Here is a 20,696-nt window from a genome sequence, read left to right on the forward strand (position 1 = left end):
TTCAATTAATCAAAACAAAAACAAGTGAACACATGAACTAGGCTTGAAGTCAGTAGAAAACTCATTCATTTAATTCCAATATCCTACGTTAATCTATATTAGTCAATTAGCATGAAGCAATACAAAACTCTAACCAAAACTAGACAACATTAGGTCAATACTAGCTAAACGGTCACAAATCGCGAATGAAGTTAGAAACGTGCAATCAAATGGTACAAGTCAGTAGCAAATAGCCTTTACTAGATGCCTAAACACTCACAAAATCATGCCAAGGAGTTCCACACAAAATTACGGGTCATTTGTACAAGTTACGGTGCAATCGTCAACCAAAAACAAGTTATTTACATGTGAGAAAGAAAAATCGAGTAAAATGGGAAAACATGATCTAAAATTTCCAATTCCAGGTCTTAGGACCTCTAAACATCCCTAATTATATGTACAAAAAGGAACCAACATTATTGCATGAATGCATTTCAATTTGAGAGCACAAACGTCACAAGTATCTATTAGAAACGCATATTAATCGAGTTAAACAAAGCTAACCAAATACCAATCAAAACAAAGAATTAGGAGTTCATTTTTTATATACAATATCATAGATTAGTCTACAACAATCATACAAAAATTGGTGGTTAAATTCTGATCCTAAGATGTTAAACGAAATTACTTTGCAAAGCCTAGCAAAACATGAAGGAGGATGAACCTATATGAAGAAAAGATTTATTAAAAATAACCAAGCGAATTCTAAAAATCTACAAAAAATACCAAAAATATATACACACATATATCTATCTAAAACCTATTTTTATTCATTTTTATTTCATTTAAAACTGAATTGTGAATCAAAAGTTAATAGGAAACAAAATAAAAAAGGGGGAAACTCTAACCATACAGGGGGGTGCAAAAGCAAAATGAAAATGAACAGAAACTAGTGTAATGCATGTTTGGGCCTATTGACTAGGGGTGTGAACAACAATTCGGACTAGCCCAGATTTTGATACAGTTTTGCTTGACCCAATTAATCACAATTATCTTCAGATTAGCAACTAAATCCAATTATTCAAATTAATAAACAAATTAGATGTTAATCACCCTAATTAAATCCACGTTAATGCATATTAGAATAAGAGGAATTAGGTCAAGAAAATGTGACCTTTGGGCTTCTGAACCTCTCTTCTCCTTTCTCTCACGACGGCGCGATGATTTCCTCCGTGATCTTCTCCGATCAACCTCACCGGCGCACCACCTCCAACAGAAGGCAATCCTGACCTCTCTCATCTTATCTCCTTTTCGGCATCATCCCTGACTCGTGACTCTCCCTCGATCCGTCTCTGTTTCTCAAATTCTCACCGAGTCCTATCGGTTTCGACGCTGCAATGGAGTTTGCTCAATCAAAAGGACCTACGAAGAAGATAAGACCTCCAACGATTCTTGTATATAAACGAAGCTGAAGAGAGATCCGGTAAGCTTCTTTCGACCTTTTCCCCTTCTCTTCTTCTTTTCTGAGCTCGATGTTATTCGTCACGTGTTTCGTAGCAAACTCGTGATGATGATAATTAATGATGTATGTTGCAATTGCAGTGATGGCGATGAAGATGAATTCTGAGATTGTTGATGGTGGATGAAGATGATGATAGGTTGGAGGTGAGAAATTGAATGGAAGGTTGAAGATGAGGTTGAGGATCATTGAACGATTATGGAGGTTCTCAAGTGAGTTTCGATTTTGTTTTTCAGTTATGATTCTTCTTCTTTTTTTCTTCCCTTTTCCGATTCTTTTTTGTGGGCGTATGAATGATGATGAAGAATGGTAGAGTGTGTTTGTGAGCAATGGTGAAGACGCTGATGGATGGAGGAGAAGGTTGAAGATGATAGTTGTGGTTTTGATGAAGGTTGGTTGGTTGGAGATGAAGATGATGGTCAATTCTGAGATTGTGAAGATTCGAAGATTGGAGAGTGAAGAAATGGTTCAAGAAACTCTTTGAAGTGCAGTGATGATGATGAACGATGCAGATGGAGAGAGGTTCAAGATTCTGAGTTTGTTACGATTCGGTTATGAGGTGAGTTTCTGTTGTAATTGATTTTCTCCTTCTCTCCCCCTTTTTCCCTCTGATTCTGTTATCTTTCTTCTTCTGTTATCAGTTTTTGGTTTTCTTTTTGGAAGATTTGCGTGAGTTTGATTGAGGGTGATGTTTGTGGTTGCAGAGAGGGGATGAAGAATGATTGAAGGTGGAAAATGGAGGGGGTTTGAAGCAGGTCGTGAAAATGAATGTTATATAGAGGTGACTGGTTCAGCTATTCATTCACAGGTTGGTTACAAAACGGTTTTCAATTCTGTTTTCTGTTGGATTAACTAGTTTGTTAGGGAATTAGTTACTAGATTTTTGTGAAGTTAGGAATTGGATTAGTTAGGGTAGTTATGAATTAGAACAGAGTTAGTTACAAAGTGCTTAAAATTGGTTATTTCTGTTGTGATTCTGTTTTAAAGGTTTATGTGGGTTAGTTGAATTATGAAGAAGGGTTATAGATGTATGTATGGTGTAGTTGGTTTACATGGTGGGCTGAAACTGTTAGAAATGTAGTGGGCTGGGAAAGGTTAGGGAGAGCTGTTGGTTGAGTCTCCAAGAGTTGGTTATGTACAGCTTGATTTAAACTTGAATAAACTCAGTGATTTTGAGCTGTTTTGAATATGTGGTTTGGACTGTGTGAATGATGTGAATTGTTTTAATGAAGTCAGTAGGTTAATATGTGTATGGTATATGATATGGGGCTGGTTTTGGTATTGACTTGAAAATGTATGGGCAGAATATGGTAGCATGTATATATTTGTATAGTGCAACATTGATTTTCATAGTTTGATGTGGGTGAATTAATGCGAAATGGTTTGAATGTTGCAGGATTACAATTTGGCTTTGGTTGCGTTTCGTGTAGCATTACGAAGGTTTGTGTGGAATGGGGTATGACTTGGAGCTTTGAGGAAAAGGTTTACAAGATGGAACAAGAGATAGAATCAAGACTTTAGAACGATTTTTGTATTTGAAAGGTGTAATGTGTAATGTGTAATTGAAATTGAATGTATAGACATTTGGGTTTTCTGAGTTTTGTAATGGATGAGAACCTTTGGACAATTTGTAATCTTGTAAATTTCCCTTTATCAATAACTTTGAATCCAATGAGTCCTTGAATTTATCTCTTGACTTTGTGGGCATCTCAACGATGTTTCTTTCGATTTTACCTCTGGATCTCAATGACATGAAGAATGGAACTTGGATAATACTTGAATGAGCTTGAATCGAATGTTGAACTTTTCTTCAAGTAATAAAGCTTTTGCAAATATTCCAAATTCCTTCCAATCTTGTATGCTTGACAACTTTGATTCATTTTACAAAGGTAAACACAAATTCAACATCAAAGTGTTAATGAATCCAAATTCGACTTCACCCCTCAAGGAAACCTTGACTTCAATTCGATCTTCTAATCCATATCAAACTTGCATGACATGCGCCAAGTAACTGAAAGAGTAGAACTTAAAATTCCATCTTCAATTAATGGGCCTCAATGGGCACATACCCAAAACTTCTGATTCCTTTATATTGAGAGGCCGCTTCATGACTTGATTTGTTCGACAAAGAACCCAAGCCAACTTATTTGAACCCTTGATGGACCACTTAAATATTTAATCTCTCGAGAAGTTCTGACGAAGGTGCTATTGTGGTCTAACAACCTTGAATAATGAGAAGAACTTTAAAACCATAAGGAATCCAAACTACCACCATCCTTGATCCCACTGCTCAGTTTATTGATTAATGATGCATGGGTTATGTTAGATGACCTAATGGAAGGTATATACATGAATGCAAAAGTCTAAGCCAGTTAGAAATTAAAGGGTAGGACAAATTTGGGGTATGACAAGCGTTGCTTGGATCATCGTTGACTGACGTCACGGAGAAGGAGTGACAATCGGCAAGCGGTAATGAGCGGCAGTATGAGAAGGTGACGATCGGCGAGGCAATGAGTTTTAGTTAAGTGATCTTCATCATCTTCATCATCACGTTCTTGAGTTTTTTTTATTTTTTGTATTTTGATTCTAGAGAGAAGGGAGAGAGAATTGAATTTTTGTTTGTGTAGAGAGAGAGTGGGAATTGATGAATGAATGAAAATTGGGACAAAAATGAATATATAGTGTAAATGTGAATTGCCCGAAATAACCTCAACGTGTCTCCTTTTTGTTTATTTTCGAGGAAATATTATTTGACGCGAAATTTGGAGATGAGATCAATTCCACTGTGAAGATGACCAAATCTGTGACTCGTAGCCGCGAGAATCGTCTCAATCCGACAAACGGTGAGGAAATTATGCGCGTTTGAATGACGAGAAATATCGGTTCATCTGGTGCGACTGTGCAGAATTTTGTGCGTACCGTTCAAAGAATGCAATAAAAATCAATCTTCGGCTCGAAATCTGAAAGGGCACGTGTGACGAAGAATCGAGGATAACGAAATTTTCGAGAGTATGCCGCTGGAGTGGACTACATACGATAAAAATCGAAGAAGTTATGAATTTTTAAACTTGTCGCGACATACTCGAAAACACATTTTTTTACCGAAACAACGCGACGATCCTTAAAATTCTGGGAATTTTCCGTGCATAATTGGCCTTCGGTCCGAACATATGAAATCTTGGTAATGATGGTACGGAGCTCCAGTTAAATTTTCAAGCGAATCCGACGAGCGGATTAGGAGATATGAATTTTCCGAGGTCCGAAACCCTACATTCAGCACTGTTTTTCACTACGAAACCTCAAGTAAATTGCAAATCTGGCGACCTTCCTCAAAGAATTGGCTTCCAAATATGACTTGCGAATTTTCTCGTATTTCCACTGTTTAAACCATTCTTCACGCCTTTCTTCTTAAACCCATGAAAACTCTTTATTACTTTTCTTCAATTTTTGAATGACGAAATAAACGTCATTATTAACTTATAGCTCAAATAAAGAGGGCAAATTTTGGGGTCCAACAGCTGCCCCTATTCAAACTTCTTGAACCTGACGAGTGCGAAATGAAAATTTCGAACCGTTGAGGTGGAAGAAGATTGAATACCAGAATGAACTCGAAAATTTGCACTCTTGATCAATAGAAGATTCCAACTTGCAATGAAGAAAGAATGTACCACCCCGCAAGCAGGGAGAAAAAACTTCAATTGATCTGGATAATAAATATGCTCCAACTTGTGATAAGAAGGAACGGGCACCCACAGGAAGGGGAAACACTTCAAATGATCTGGGCATCAAGAGAAGGAACATCTCGACTGATCTGAGTATCATACGTAGCAGATGTCTCCGAACTTGCATCGGGATAGATGTCTTAGGTCGATCTGGGAATCGAGGGAGATACATCGGTTGATCTGGACATCAACGAGTAATAGGTATCTCTGATCTAGGAATCATGATCTGGGAATCTGGGCAGACATCTCTTCTGATGCAATTAAATCATCAGGTAGATATTCCTACTAATCTGGGAATTAGCGGCTAGCTCCTTCGTAAGACCACGGGGATCCGGAGGCGGCTCCTTCAACTGAACTAGAAATCAGGATAGGAACAATATCTCTTCCGAACTGTGTACGCCGGGGAAAGAATGCCTTTAAACTGATCTGGACATGATGCCAGAAAATAAGTAGGACAATCTTCATCTGAAAGACAAAGTCGATCAGGCAGACATCTCCATCTGATCTGATGACATCAGTGGCTTGCTCCTTCGTAAGATCTTGGGAGATCTGGAGGCGGTTCCTTCAACTGAAAGTCTGATTTATCAGGAATAGGAACAGATATCTCTTCCGAACTGTGTACGCCGGGTAAAGAAAATGTCTTCAACTGATGGTTAGGCATCAGGACTGGGCAAACGAGTTTCTTCTTCTGAACGAACTAAATCGTCAGGGAGTAGATATTTCCAACTGATATGATGTATCAGAGGGCTTGCTCCTTCAGAAGATCTATAGAGATCCGGAGGCGGTTCCTTCAACTGAGCTGGATATCAGGATAGGAACAAATATCTTCCACCGATCTGGGGGCATCGGGAATAGGAATGTCTTTGAACTGATCTGAGCTGCGTCAGAAAATAAGTAGAACAATCCTCTTCTGATTCAAAATATCAGGATAAGCGCCTATAATGACTAGGCGAATATTGCTCTCTAGGGAGCATTTGAATCTGGATAACTTTCCTGCAGAAAGAAACAGATATGATATGATTTATGCATGATGCATGCATGAATGTGTACGGAATAACGTTTCCGATAAGGAAGACGCTACACGCTTAAAGAATGCAATGCGAATGATGCATGATTCGGACGTTGCTTGGGGAAACAACGGATGAGCACCGAATTGCTGAAGAAGTCCTGGAGAGAGCCTAGAACTCTGCGGGGAGGACAAGATACGTGACCAGAAGTCACAAACTGCGAGTTGGCAAAAGATGGATCTGAAATCTGCTGTAGACGATCAAATCTGAACGCGAGCTCTGGTTGGGGAATAAATCTTGCTTGAAGATAAGAACATCCCACTTACTTGCTTGGGGAATACCCTGGAAACTTCACTGGAGAAGCAAATTCTCGACACACTAGGGATGAGGAGACAAGAGCAAGTCGTGAAGATAACTCTGATGAGGAGTGACTAACTTGCTTGTATAGAACGCATTCCGCTGGGGAAATCCTTGACGGAAACAGATCATGCTGAGGATACATGTGAACCTCTGCTGAGGAAAGAAACTCAGTGGGGAAGACGATACTTCTACAAAGCTTGTTGCTGGGGGTATGAGAGATCCGTTGGGGATAAGGAACTCGACATAAGAACCTTTTGTTAAGACAACTCCACTGGGGAATAAGATGACTCTCCTGGGGAAACAGGTCAATCTGTTGGGGAGAGAAACGCTCTATTGGGGAGAACGAGGAATTCGGGTAAAAGACCTCATTAAAAGTTTGTCGGGGAATCGGATATCGTCCAATCATGATTCAACTGGGGAGAAGACATCCCACCGGGGAAAAGGCTTCTGAAGCACGGAGATTGAATTGAGATGTGCTTTATTGAGGATATGAGAATCTTGGAACAAAGAAAGTCTCATCTGAATATACTCCGCTGGGGAATGAGAACCTCTCGTTAGGAAGCACTCGGCTGGGGAGTGAGAATCTCTCATGGCTAGATCCGTCAATATACTGATGCGAAGCGCCTACAAGGACGTACCTGCGAGACAAACAAATGAACATGCTCCAGGATATAGCATGGCATCTTGGCCTGCATCCTGGTTACACACGACTTCGAAGTAGATTCAAATGTTATATCATTTCTAATCATGTATTGTAAAAGCAATGCAGTTTTCATATGCAAAGTTTAACACAAACTCAGGACGTTTTATGCAAACAAAACTGTAAAAGAAAATAGTTGTTTAAGATAAAAAGGATATTTATTAATTGCAAACGGAATGCTCATAAAAGAGCGAACACATTTCAGAAGTAGTCCCTAGTAAGAGGTAACCACACATTTATTGAGTACAAGAGAAATGGCAATGTAAAACAGATATCCATTAGTTTCGATCCCGCTATCACTTTTATAACCTCGACGTTCTCATCTCCTTGCTTTAGAAGACCGTACTCATTAGGATCGATCACTGCCCGATTTACAACTGATTGATGGGATATCACCGAACTTGTGGACCCGACGGGGTTTGTGAGTGCCTTTAGGGATTTGAGTTGCCAGGTGCAAACTCAAGAACACAGAGTCTTGCTTATCCCTCGGTCGGGAGCCCTAAGCATGTATGAATAGTGATTGCCAAGGTGGCATGCGGGATGTAGTCATTCGTTTTTGTCCCTTTTTTGCCTAAGTCGCCCTTTCGGGTTTTCAACTTAGCGGATATATTTGTTTCTTTTTCATTCTTTTGCCTGATTCCTTTTCTTTTCTTTTTCTTTTCCTTTTTTTTCTTCCTTTTTTTCTTTTTTTTTTCATTTTTTTTTTCAGGTCTATGAGAAGTATTTTTTGACTACATCTGCGTTCACAGGGTGCGGAAAGTTCTCGCCATCCATTGTTGCAAGCATTATGGCACCGCCAGAGAATACTTTCTGCACAACAAAGGGGCCTTCATACGTCGGAGTCCACTTGCCTCGAGGATCGCCCTGAGGAAGAATGATTCTTTTGAGTACCAGGTCACCTGGCTTATAGCTTTGGGGTCGCACCCGCTTGTCAAAAGCTTTTCTCATCTTCTTTTGGTATACCTGACCATGACCAATAGCCGCTAAGCGCTTCTCATCAATGAGGTTTAACTGATCCAAACGATTCTGCACCCATTCTGACTCGTCAAGCTCAACGTCTTTCATAATCCTCAGGGAAGGAATCTCAACTTCGACCGGCAGTACCGCTTCCATGCCATAAACAAGTGAGAAAGGAGTTGCCCCAGTCGATGTACGCACAGAGGTGCGATAACCATGCAAAGCAAAAGGCAACATCTCGTGCCAGTCTCGGTAAGTCACTACCATCTTCTGCACAATCTTCTTAATATTCTTATTAGCGGCTTCGACAGCGCCATTCATCTTTGGACGATACGGAGAAGAATTGTGGTGCTTAATCTTGAAGGACTCACAAAGCTCCTTCATCATCTTGTTATTGAGATTCGATCCATTATCAGTAATGATCTTCTCAGGAATCCCATAACGACAGATTATGTTGTGCTTGATAAAGCGAGTAATCACTTGCTTGGTAACATTCGCATAAGATGCGGCTTCAACCCATTTGGTGAAGTAATCGATGGCAACCAAAATGAAGCGATGTCCATTAGAAGCAGTAGGCTTAATCTCTCCAATCATATCAATGCCCCACATTGCAAAAGGCCACGAAGAAGTCAAGACATTCAAAGGCACAGGCGGCACGTGCACTTTATCGGCATAGATCTGGCACTTGTGACAAATTCTAACATGGTCATGACAATCAGTTTCCATAGTGGACCAATAATAACCAGCCCTCAAGATCTTCTTAGCCATTGTATGCCCACTAGAATGGGTACCAAACTCGCCTTCGTGCATTTCTTCTATTATTTTCGAAGCTTCTTCCTTCACAACATATCGGAGCAACACACCGTCATGATGCCTCTTGTACAAAACCCCACCGTTAAGGTAAAACTTAGCTGCCAACCTTCTCAGAAACTTCTTATCAGTCACCGACGCTTCGGGAGGATACTCTTGAGTTTCGAGGAACTTTTTAATGTCATGATACCAGGGATTACCATCCAATTCAACATCAGCCTCAAAGCAGAATGCTGGCTCATCCAACCTGTTGATGGTGATGTTAGGCGCTTCATTGGCCCATTTCACTTTGAACATGGAAGCCAAAGTAGCGAGAGCATCAGTAAGATTGTTCTCTTCTCTAGAAATATGCTCGAATGTGATCTCATCAAAGTACGGAATGAGTCTCATCACATGCTCCCTGTATGAAATCAGGTTCTGATGGCGAGTTTCCCAATCTCCATTAATCTGGCTAATAACAAGATTGGAATCCCCATAAACTTTCAAGTACTTGATTCGCAAATCGATCGCAGCTTCGATACCATAGATGCAAGCTTCATACTCAGCCATGTTACTAGTGCAATCAAAACAGATTCTGGCTGTAAACGGAATATGAAAACCTGATGGAGAAGTAATTACAGCTCCAACACCATTCCCGAGTGCATTAGAGGCACCATCAAACACGAGCGTCCATCGCGATCCTGGTTCGGGTCCTTCCTCTGGTCCGGGAATGTTACAATCTCTGATGTACAAGACATCCTCATCGTGGAATTCAAACTTCATCGGTTCATAATCTTCGACCGGCTGATGCGCAAGATAATCTGCCAACACACTACCTTTGATGGCTTTCTGGGTAGTATATTGGATATCATATTCAGTCAAAATCATTTGCCACCTGGCTACTCTTCCGGAAAGAACGGGCTTCTCAAAGACGTACTTGATAGGATCCATCTTGGAAATCAATAAGGTGGTGTGAACCAACATATACTGCCTCAGCCGGCGAGCAGCCCACACCAAAGCACAGCAAGTTTTCTCGAGCAGTGAGTATCGGGATTCACAGTCGGTAAACTTTTTGCTAAGGTAGTATATTGCATGCTCTTTTCGACCAGACTCGTCATGTTGACCCAGCACACATCCCATTGAATTTTCAAGAACTGTGAGGTACATAATCAAAGGTCTTCCTGGAACTAGAGGCATTAGTATCGGAGGTTCCTGCAGACACTCTTTCACTTTTTCGAATGCTTTTTGACAATCATTATTCCACCTGACCGTCTGATCCTTTCTTAGCAATTTGAATATTGGTTCACAAGTGGCCGTAAGATGAGAGATGAATCTAGCAATATAGTTCAACCTCCCTAAGAAACCACGAACCTATTTTTCTGTTCTCGGCTCAAGCATCTCTTGTATAGCTTTTATTTTTGCAGGATCAACCTCAATACCTTTTCCACTAACAACAAAACCCAACAACTTTCCAGATCGCACTTCGAAAGTGCACTTATTTGGATTCAATCTCAGTCTGAATTCCCGAAGTCTTTCAAACAACTTCTGCAAATGAACCAAATGCTCTTCTTCAGTATGAGATTTTGCAATCATGTCGTCAACATACACTTCAATCTCTTTATGGATCATATCATGAGAAAGAGTCACCATGGCGCGTTGATACGTTGCCCCTGCGTTTTTCAACCCAAAAGGCATCACTTTGTAGCAGAAAGTTCCCCACGGCGTGATAAATGTTGTTTTCTCCATGTCTTCTGGTGCCATCTTGATCTGATTGTAACCAGAGAAACCATCCATGAAGGAAAACACCTTAAAAGGAGCGGTATTATCCACCAACACATCAATATGGGGAAGAGGAAAATCATCCTTCGGACTCGCCCTATTCAAATCTCTGTAATCAACACACATCCTGACCTTTCCGTCCTTCTTAGGTACAGGAACAATATTCGCAACCCATGGCGGGTAATTCACCACTTGCAAGAAGCCAGCATCAAACTGTTTCTCAACCTCTTTCTTAATCTTCTCCGACATATCTGGGCGAGTCCTTCGAAGCTTCTGCTTGACAGGAGGACTATCTTCCTTGAGAGGTAGACGGTGTACCACAATATCTGTATCGAGACCAGGCATATCCTCATAGGACCAAGCAAAGATATCCGCATGCTCTTTCAACATAGCAATAAGCCTCCGTTTCACACTATTCTCAAGCGCAGCCCTGTTGCACCCCAAAATTTGCCTATCTAAATTCCATTTCTAATTGGTTTATGTTTTTCCATTTCATCTGCATTATCGCCCCATCATTTGCATTTTAGGTCATCTAATACAACTCATACAGTCATTCAATCAATAAACTCAACATGAGATCAAGGGCTCTTGGTGTTTATAATTCGATTGGGTCTTAATAATTGGTTTTTAATCAGAAGATTAGGATTTCTATGGATGATTGCTTGAAAAAGAAGTTATGGTGGTACAATTTATCGTGACATCAAAACCAAACTTGATTGCGAATGATTTTGTTCAGGACATGAGTTTTCAAGTACAAGATGGAATGAAAAGAATAAAGTTCAAATTTATTTGAATTTGTCACATTCAAATCAAAATTCAACATTCTATTATTTAAAGGTCTTCATTCAAGATTTATACAAATGTGATTCAAGCCAATTCTATCAAACTCCTTTCCATCCCATACAAAAGATCATTCAAAAAGAGCATTCAAGTATCTACTACAAAGATTATACATATTTCCATCAAGAAACACTATACAAAAAAATCAGTGGCTTTGCTAATCTATAAAACTCCAAGCATCTTCATCATGGCCTTCGTATTGTCTTGAATCTGTCTACACCATTCCATACCCTGCATGATTAAAGAAAAAAGACAGCCAACACATTAATCCAAACAACCCTGCTGCATTCTATCCAAACCCCATACACTCATAGCATTAAACCAGCTCTGCATTTGCTCATACATGAAAAAAGAAATCACTATTCTGCAGCCTCGCATCAGAGAAGAATACATTCTACCAAACATTCACAATGCATCAAGAAACCAGTATAGAATCAAATACATTTAATACAGGCCCAAGTTCAAGAACCTGTCACATGTTATCCTGCATTCTACAAAATAAGCACTCAATCAGCATTGTATGTCCACAAGTTTCATCTATTCCTCTCCGAGACGGTGCGCTGCCAGTTATGTTCTCAACAAAAAAAAAAAGAAAGAACAATTTGTAACTACTTAACAGAAGTTAATTGTTCCACTTAACTATAACAACCACTTAACAGAACCGTAACTAACTCCAACACAGCTATAACAGAATCTATGATATCCTAACCATTTCATAACTACCAAAACAGACCCTGCATATATATTTCAGTCACATTCAGTTCACAATTAATCCCTAACCTCTACCCACTTGTTTACTAACAACTTTTTAACCGAAATAACAGAATTCATAACCACCAAGCAGTTACTAACCTAACCACTTCACAAACAGCCTATAACAGTTATAAACCTTTAACTACCATACAATCCCATAACAGAATCAGTTATTAGTCTCTAACCACCTAACTTCTATAACTAACTTCTAACAGAATTTTAACCGCTTTCAACCAACCTCTAACCAACCTCTAACAAACTCCTAACTTCCTAACAGCCTAACAGATTTAGAAACAGAAGCATAACAGAAAATCAGAGATTGAACTAACCTTCAGAATCGATTTTCTCCACCTATATATTCTCTTCTCCACCTTCATTCAAGGATCCCCACCATTCTTTATCAGTTTCAGATTCTCCACCATTTCTCACTTTCATTCATCATCATCTTCATCTCTTCACACTCTCAATCACCCTTCTCCAACCTCACCTGCAACCATCATCCACCTCCATCACTTCGTGACCTTCAATCAATCTCGTTCAATCATCATCTTCGCTCAACTCTGCACCTCAATCACGAATCCACAAAACACGTATTCACCCTAGCTTCAATCTTCGACACGCTCCAGGGGCATCGTCATCTTCAACAACAATAACAACACGCAGCAAGAACACGCAAAAGATTCAATACGCAGAAACCACATAGAAAAAGAAGCGAAGAAGAAGAAGAAGCAAGATAAAGTTAAAGCGTTGAATTGAATTACCTGAAGAACTCATTCATCCGTTGCGTTTATTTCGCACGTACCAAAATCAGAATCCCCTCTCCGGTTTCCTTCAACGATCTTCGCTATTTTGCGTTTCAGGTAAGCTTTCAATACCTCTTTCCCCTTCATCGTTTTCCAATTTCTCGCTACTATAATATAGCCTAAGGTGTGTGGATTCAAAACCCCAACGAATTGTTCTCTGAAACTTCGCATATCACGCTCAATTCGATTCTGAAAATTTAGGTTTTAGGTCTTATCAGTGAGGATTAGAGAGATGAGGAAGATGATATTTCTGTTTTGGTTTGGTGGTGGCCGGAGGCGGTATCATGACGGAGGAGAGAGGCTCACTCCGGCGCCGTCCGAGTGTAAGAGAGTGAGAACTGAGTTTCACGATTAAGTTGAATGGTCACAAGTGGAAAACCCTAAAACGCTAATTCCTCTTTTATTACATTTTCAATTAATTTTGTTATTAACCAATTTAATTACAATTAATTAGGGCTAATTGAACACTAACCAGAATTTTATTTGAATAAGACAATAGTCTGGAATAATCAAGATTAACCATTGGGCCGGATTTGCTACTGCACCCCCTGTGGCCCGTCACAGCCATTTTTGGCTAGAGAATTGCTAACAAAAAAAAACATTCTGTTGGGCCTGTCCACTTGGGCCTGCGCCTATGCTATGTACACCACTGATTCAATGTACACCCCCTGTTTACATCATTCTTTAATTTAGGTTTTAATTAGATTTTTTTACCATTTCTTTTAGTAAATAAAAACTAATTTTTCCTATCATTCTTAGACTTTAATACACATTTCTTGACATATAAGAATAATCACTAAAAATATTAGTTTTAGGCTATTTGTTTTAGTCTTTTACTTGATTTATAATTCAATTTCCTTCATAAAAATCAATATAAAAATAATAGTATCTTTAGTCCATTCTTTTGTACCATATTTTTGACTTGTTAATTCATGCTTGTGTATAATTTTGTATCATTTGTTTATATTGATTCTTTTGACCTATAATCTTGTAATTTCACTTGCACATTCCTTTAGTTCTTAGGACTTGTAATCCATAACTTTTAGGTTAGCCTTTTCCCTTTAAATCCTAACATTTAGGTATAATCATAACATTAAGCTAGTTATTCATTTTAGGCTAGTTTTCTTCTCCTCTTTTCTTTTCAACTTTTAAAACATTAATAAAGGACGACGCGAATCATGCTAATGCCTTTTTTTTAGTGTGAAAGAAATGATTGGGGCGTAGGCCCCGATGTATGTTCTTTCCCACTTAGCGGAAGAGAAATGATTGAGGCGTAGGTCTCGGTGTATTTCTTAACCGTTATTTAGAGAAACGATTGTGGCGTAGGCCTCGATGTGCATTCTCTAAATATCCAAAAATTGTATTTCATTTAGAGAAACGATTGTGGTGTAGGCCTCGATGTGCATTCTCTAATTATTCAAAAACTGTATTTCATTTAGAGAAACGATTGTGGCGTAGGCCTCGATGTGCATTCTCTAAATATTCAAAAAACTCCTTTTTTATGGCATGATTCAAGTCACAAATTAATTTCCCTTAAAAGACACTTAACCAAAAACACTTCAAAATATCTAATAAAGGCTAAGACCTAAACAAAGTAAGGAAGTGATGCGAAGCCTTGTATTGGGTTTTGTTCATCATGGAATTACCCTAAAAAATACAAACCAATCTTCTCTCTTTTCTTTCCTGCCTCCGAGGCATTCTTTCTCTTGCCTTCAGGGCATTCTTTCTCCTAATCGGACACGTTAGTTCCGCTCCATTCCCAGCTTAAGACTCCAGAGGTCGAGCAGCGGAGTGCGAACGTAACTGTTCAACTAAAAAACACAAAAAACAAACAAAAACTAAAGAGCCGAACTACGGCGCTCTGATTCCTGAAAAGGATACGTAGGCATTGGGTCGCGGGGCCTAAGCGAGCACAACTATTTATAAACCTTATTTTCCCCGTGTTTCTTTTTCTTTCATTTGCATGCATTCCCTTAGTAATTAAGCTTTAGATTTAGACACCCTTAGAATAGAACAAACATAGGTGGATACCATCGAGTACGATGGGCGTGAGGGGTGCTAGTACCTTCCCCTCGCGTAACCGACTCCCGTACCCTATCTCTGGTCGAAAGACTCGTTCTTATCCATTCCAGGTTTTCTGATATTCCTTTCCCTTTTGGGATAAATATATTGGTGGCGACTCTGTCTAATTTTCGCGAGCATGCGACAGCTGGCGACTCTGCTGGGGAAGTGATAGACCTGTGCTGGTCCATTCTTAGCGAGTCGATCCTAGCTTGTGTTTGTTTTCTTTTCTTTGGGTGTTTATTTATTGCTTTATTGCTTTATTACTTTATTGCTTTATTGCTTTATTTCTTTATGCATCGCATTTTATTTTCATATACTATGATTATTATTATGATGTTCTGTTGGGATGGGATGTTACTGATTTGAGGTAAAAGGCCCAATACCCAGGCCAGAGTGTTACTTAGGCTACCTAGGATAGAGTGGATAGTCATGACGCCAACAGAATGTCAGGTTCTGTTGATTGTGATCATGAGACCCACGACCAGTCGAGGTTCAAATGGGATACCATTGTTGGCATGTATTTGCGGCAATGATGGTGTTTCAAGCGAACTGTTAACGCTGGTGACCTTTTTGACCTACCATATACTAGATCCTACCTGTGAGAGGGGTTGGGAAATTTTGTTTTGCAGGAAAACATGCCTCCATCCCACCCTATGCCCATTCAGACTATCTATCATAATCAACGTCGAACCTCTGAATATGGAGGGTTCGACTTTATGTGACTTATGCAAAGGTTATCTATCCTGAATCAACGTCGAACCTCTGAATCTGGAGAATTCGACCATCTTTGACTTATACAGAAGTTCTACATCAATTATCTATCAAAATCAACGTCGAACCTCTGAATCTGGAGGGTTCGACCATATTTGACTTATGCACCGCCTATTTATCAAGAAAGCAATGTCGAACCTCTGAATCTGGAGGATTCGACCATATCTTATCGACCATGAGAAGATGTTATCTAAGAAGCCTTGATCCTTGATCCTGATTTATGATACAATTGCATCATCATTAACATTTTTGCATTCATACATATGCATCCATGGTTACCAAGACTCTTACATTCTTCCTCTCCATCAGATTAATCAAGACGATTCCTCCACACCGATATCTGACAAGAGCTCACAGACAAAGAATCATGGGGAATTACAGACAAGATCAAGATATTATCAAACAAACCCATGGGTCACCTTCCACCAAAGGAGCCTAAAGACTTTATGTTTGTCAGAGAACATTTCATTTGCATTAGAATAAGGCCAAGCTTGCCATTGTATAGATTTCTTTAGTATTTTCAATTGTATTACTTTTGTTGTTATCAAGTACTTCTCATGGTAAGAAACTATTTCTGTTTGAATAAATAAAAATAATGCAATATACATGTTTGTCTCAAATCATTTCATCTTTGTCATTATGTTCATTGATACTTCACTCATTTGTCTTAAGCAACTAAAAAAGGAGAATGATGAAAAATCAAAAACACATGAACTACTAACTGTATGCTTTTAGAACAAAGATCCTGCTGACGATGTACAGGCATTGTTTCGAATTCCCAAACACCGGAGTTATAAGGGAGTGAAACCTTCGTCAACCCCTTTGAGCCTAAGGAGTAGTAGTTTCTTTTCAAAAAAATACAATGAAACCCTTCATCTTAACCAGGGGCAGGGTAGTCTTCAGTTAGTGCGACCGAGCGCTCAACTTTCAGGTATTCCATCAGAGGATCAATTACATCTCATGTCTCGCAACAAAAGAAGAAGAGAACTATCCATAATGGAAGTCTCTCATTCACTAAGAAGAAGGCAGTCACAACCTTTTCATCAAGTCAATCACAAAAGTCATACAACTTGTTCCCGAATGAGACGAAAAAAGAATGAAAAGAAAGTTATGAATCATGATAAAAAAGGAACAATAGCCCGCTAAGTCAAAAGAAAAAAGAAAAAGCTTTGAAGCAATTGACTTAGGCAAAAATGAGGGCATATCCCGCTGGACAACGAAAACCAAAATCAAGAGAAACTTTTTGTCCAGGCAAAAGTTAGGGAAAGCAAAAGACAAAGCAAAAGAAAAAATCCTCCTAGGGACAAGTTGTTGTGACTATCAATGAAAGCACCAAAGGGTGACTGCCACCTCCATCAAAGCTATAAAGGATCCTCATCCATCACAATCCTTCCTGAAAGGCGAATGCTCGTGTCGGACTAGCTGAACGTAGGACTGGAGAACATCACGAAGAAGGGGTGGGTTAAGTAGAACTTGAGCCTTATCCTTTGTTTCTTAAACCGTGAACCCGACCACGTTACAACCCTCAAAAGTCCTAATTGAAGCAGAGTTCGTTCCGAAAGCATACAAACTGTAAAATCATGTCAAAACTGACTCCTAATGTTGCTGTGTCATTTGTATTAGTATCAGCACAACATTTTGACAAATAAAACTCTTCTTTGAGATTAACATGTGCATTGCATTCTCATTATCTTCCAAAATAGATTGTCTCTAATCTGAAAGTAAGTACTTGATACCAAGGAAAGTCTAACATTGAGATTCCATCGAGTGATCTTACAAAGGCAAAGGTTGGTCATCCGCTGAGCAAATATCTAAAGAATCCATCAAGTGGAACAGTTCCTTTCAATCTGGGGCATTCATTCCTTGATTAACACTGGGGCAGACCATTGCGATCTCCATGATTCAAGCATTATCAAAGTCTTATCTCAAGAGATCATACACGCTGGGGCAAGCTAGTAACAATTCATCTCTTCATCTTCAATCAAGTGTCAGATATCAAGACAAGTGTCGAGGAGTCAAGCCAAACACCTCACCTCCACAAGTTCTATCCTTCAGGCAATGACCTTCCTACAAGGAACACTCCATTCACTCCTAGTATTATGGAAACAATCATTCCATTCATAGTCATGAATGCATCATGCATAATCATTGCATTTTCATTATCATTTCACTCGCATGATCCAATCATCAATAAAACAGGGGCATCCACCCCACCTTGAATCTCGAACAGAGTGTCAGAACTCCGCCTAATCTATTCCACGCAAAGCAGAAACCCTGAACAACCCATCAGTACACTGCATATAGAATCCATTGCATTGCATCTCTAGAAGTGCATAAAACAAATCAAACATTTGCATATGAAGCATAAGCCAAGTTACTCATCAGATGAGGTCCCTACAAGCATTCAATTGATGTTCCATCGGATTACTCAGAGTTACCATTGTGGTGTCATCTCCCAAGGTCAATCATGTTCATCTTTCTTCAACCCAGAGTTGATGTTTTTGTGTTCAACCCATTTGGCTTTCCTTTCATCTTTTAACCCCGAGTTAATTATCTCTTCCCACTCAACCCAGAGTTGACGGTTATCTTCTGTCTTTTTTCCACTCAACCCAGAGTTGACGGTTATCTTTTATCTTTCCCACTCAACCCAGAGTTGACGTTATCCTTTATCTTCTCCCCCTCAACCCAGAGTTGACGGTTATCTGTTATTCAACTCAGAGTTGATCCTTCTCCTTTTTCCCACTCAACCCAGAGTTGACGGTTATCTTTTACTCAACCCAGAGTTGATCCTTGTCTTTCATTCCCACTCAACCCAGAGTTGACGGTTATCTTTTGTCTTTTCCCACTCAACCCAGAGTTGACGTTATCCTTTATCTTCTCCCCCTCAACCCAGAGTTGACGGTTATCTTTTATTCAACTCAGAGTTGACCCTTCTCCTTTTTCCCACTCAACCCAGAGTTGACGGTTATCTTTTATTCAACCCAGAGTTGATCCTTGTCTTTCATTCCCACTCAACCCAGAGTTGATCCTTGTCTTTCATTCCCACTCAACCCAGAGTTGACGGTTATCTTTTGTCTTTTCCCACTAAACCCAGAGTTGACGATTATATTATCTCTTCCCACTCAACCCAGAGTTGACGGTTATCTTCTGTCTTTTTTCCACTCAACCCAGAGTTGACGGTTATCTTTTATCTTTCCCACTCAACCCAGAGTTGACGGCCATCCTTTATTCAATCCAGAATTGACTACCCCCTCTCAACCCAGAGTTGACGGTTATCTTTTATTCAACCCAGAGTTGATCTTTTTCCCACTCAACCCAGAGTTGACGGTTATTTCTTATCACTTCCCACTCAACCCAGAGTTGACGGTTATCTTTTGTCCTTCCCACTCAACCCAGAGTTGACGGTTAATCCTTGTTAATTTCTTTTCCCTCTCACCCAGAGTTGACGGATATTTCTCTTGTCTTTCCCACTCAACCCAGAGTTGACGGTTATCTTTTCTTTTATTCAACCCAGAGTTGATCATTCCCTTTTCCCACTCAACCCAGAGTTGACGGTTGTCCCTTCTTCAATCCAGAATTGATTCCTCTTTCCCACTCAACCCAGAGTTGACGGTCATCCCTAATTGTTCATCTTTCCTCTTTCAACCCTTCCGTCCTCAACCCAGAGTTGAAATTTACCTCTTATTCAACGCAGAGTTGATCTCTTATTCTTTCCCTCTCAACCCAGAGTTGACAATCATCTTTCATTCAATCCAGAATTGATCCCTTTTCTCACTCAACCCAGAGTTAACGGTTATCTTTTCTCCTTTCCCACTCAACCCAGAGTTGACGGTTATCTTTTGCTTTTCCCACTCAACCCAGAGTTGATGGTTGTCCCTTGTTCAATCCAGAATTGATTTCTCTTTCCCACTCAACCCAGAGTTGACGGTTATTTCTAATTGTTCATCCTTCCCCTTTCAACCCAGAGTTGAATTACTTTCTCTCAACCCAGAGTTGATGTCTATCTCTTGTTTTCAACCCAGAGTTGATGTTCTTAATTTCTATCTCAACCCAGAGTTGATGCCTATATCTTGTCCCATTAATACTGATTTCCCTTTCTATTCTCAACCCAGAGTTGATGTTTACATCTTGTCCAACCCAGAGTTGACTTCCCTTTATTCTTCGACCCAGAGTCGACCCATTTTTCTTTTTCAACCTAGAGTTGATATGAGTTCATTTCTAACCCAGAGTCAATTTGTTCAATCCAGAATTGATACACTTTTCCTTAGTGGAGTTGACACCATTTCTTCCCCAGTGGATCTTATCTCTCATCAGGCAAATTTTCAGGTTCTCTTGGTATTTAATCTTCTTCAACCTTGAATGATCGAAAGGCTAGCGCCAATCTCACCTTCAGGTTTAAGAAGATTAAATAGGGGCAGCTGTTGCACCCCAAAATTTGCCTATCTAAATTCCATTTCTAATTGGTTTATGTTTTTCCATTTCATCTGCATTATCGCCCCATCATTTGCATTTTAGGTCATCTAATACAACTCATACAGTCATTCAATCAATAAACTCAACATGAGATCAAGGGCTCTTGGTGTTTATAATTCGATTGGGTCTTAATAATTGGTTTTTAATCAGAAGATTAGGATTTCTATGGATGATTGCTTG

The sequence above is a fragment of the Vicia villosa genome, linkage group LG3 (genome assembly GCF_029867415.1).
Source record: "Vicia villosa cultivar HV-30 ecotype Madison, WI linkage group LG3, Vvil1.0, whole genome shotgun sequence".
In the NCBI taxonomy this organism is placed as follows: domain Eukaryota; kingdom Viridiplantae; phylum Streptophyta; class Magnoliopsida; order Fabales; family Fabaceae; genus Vicia; species Vicia villosa.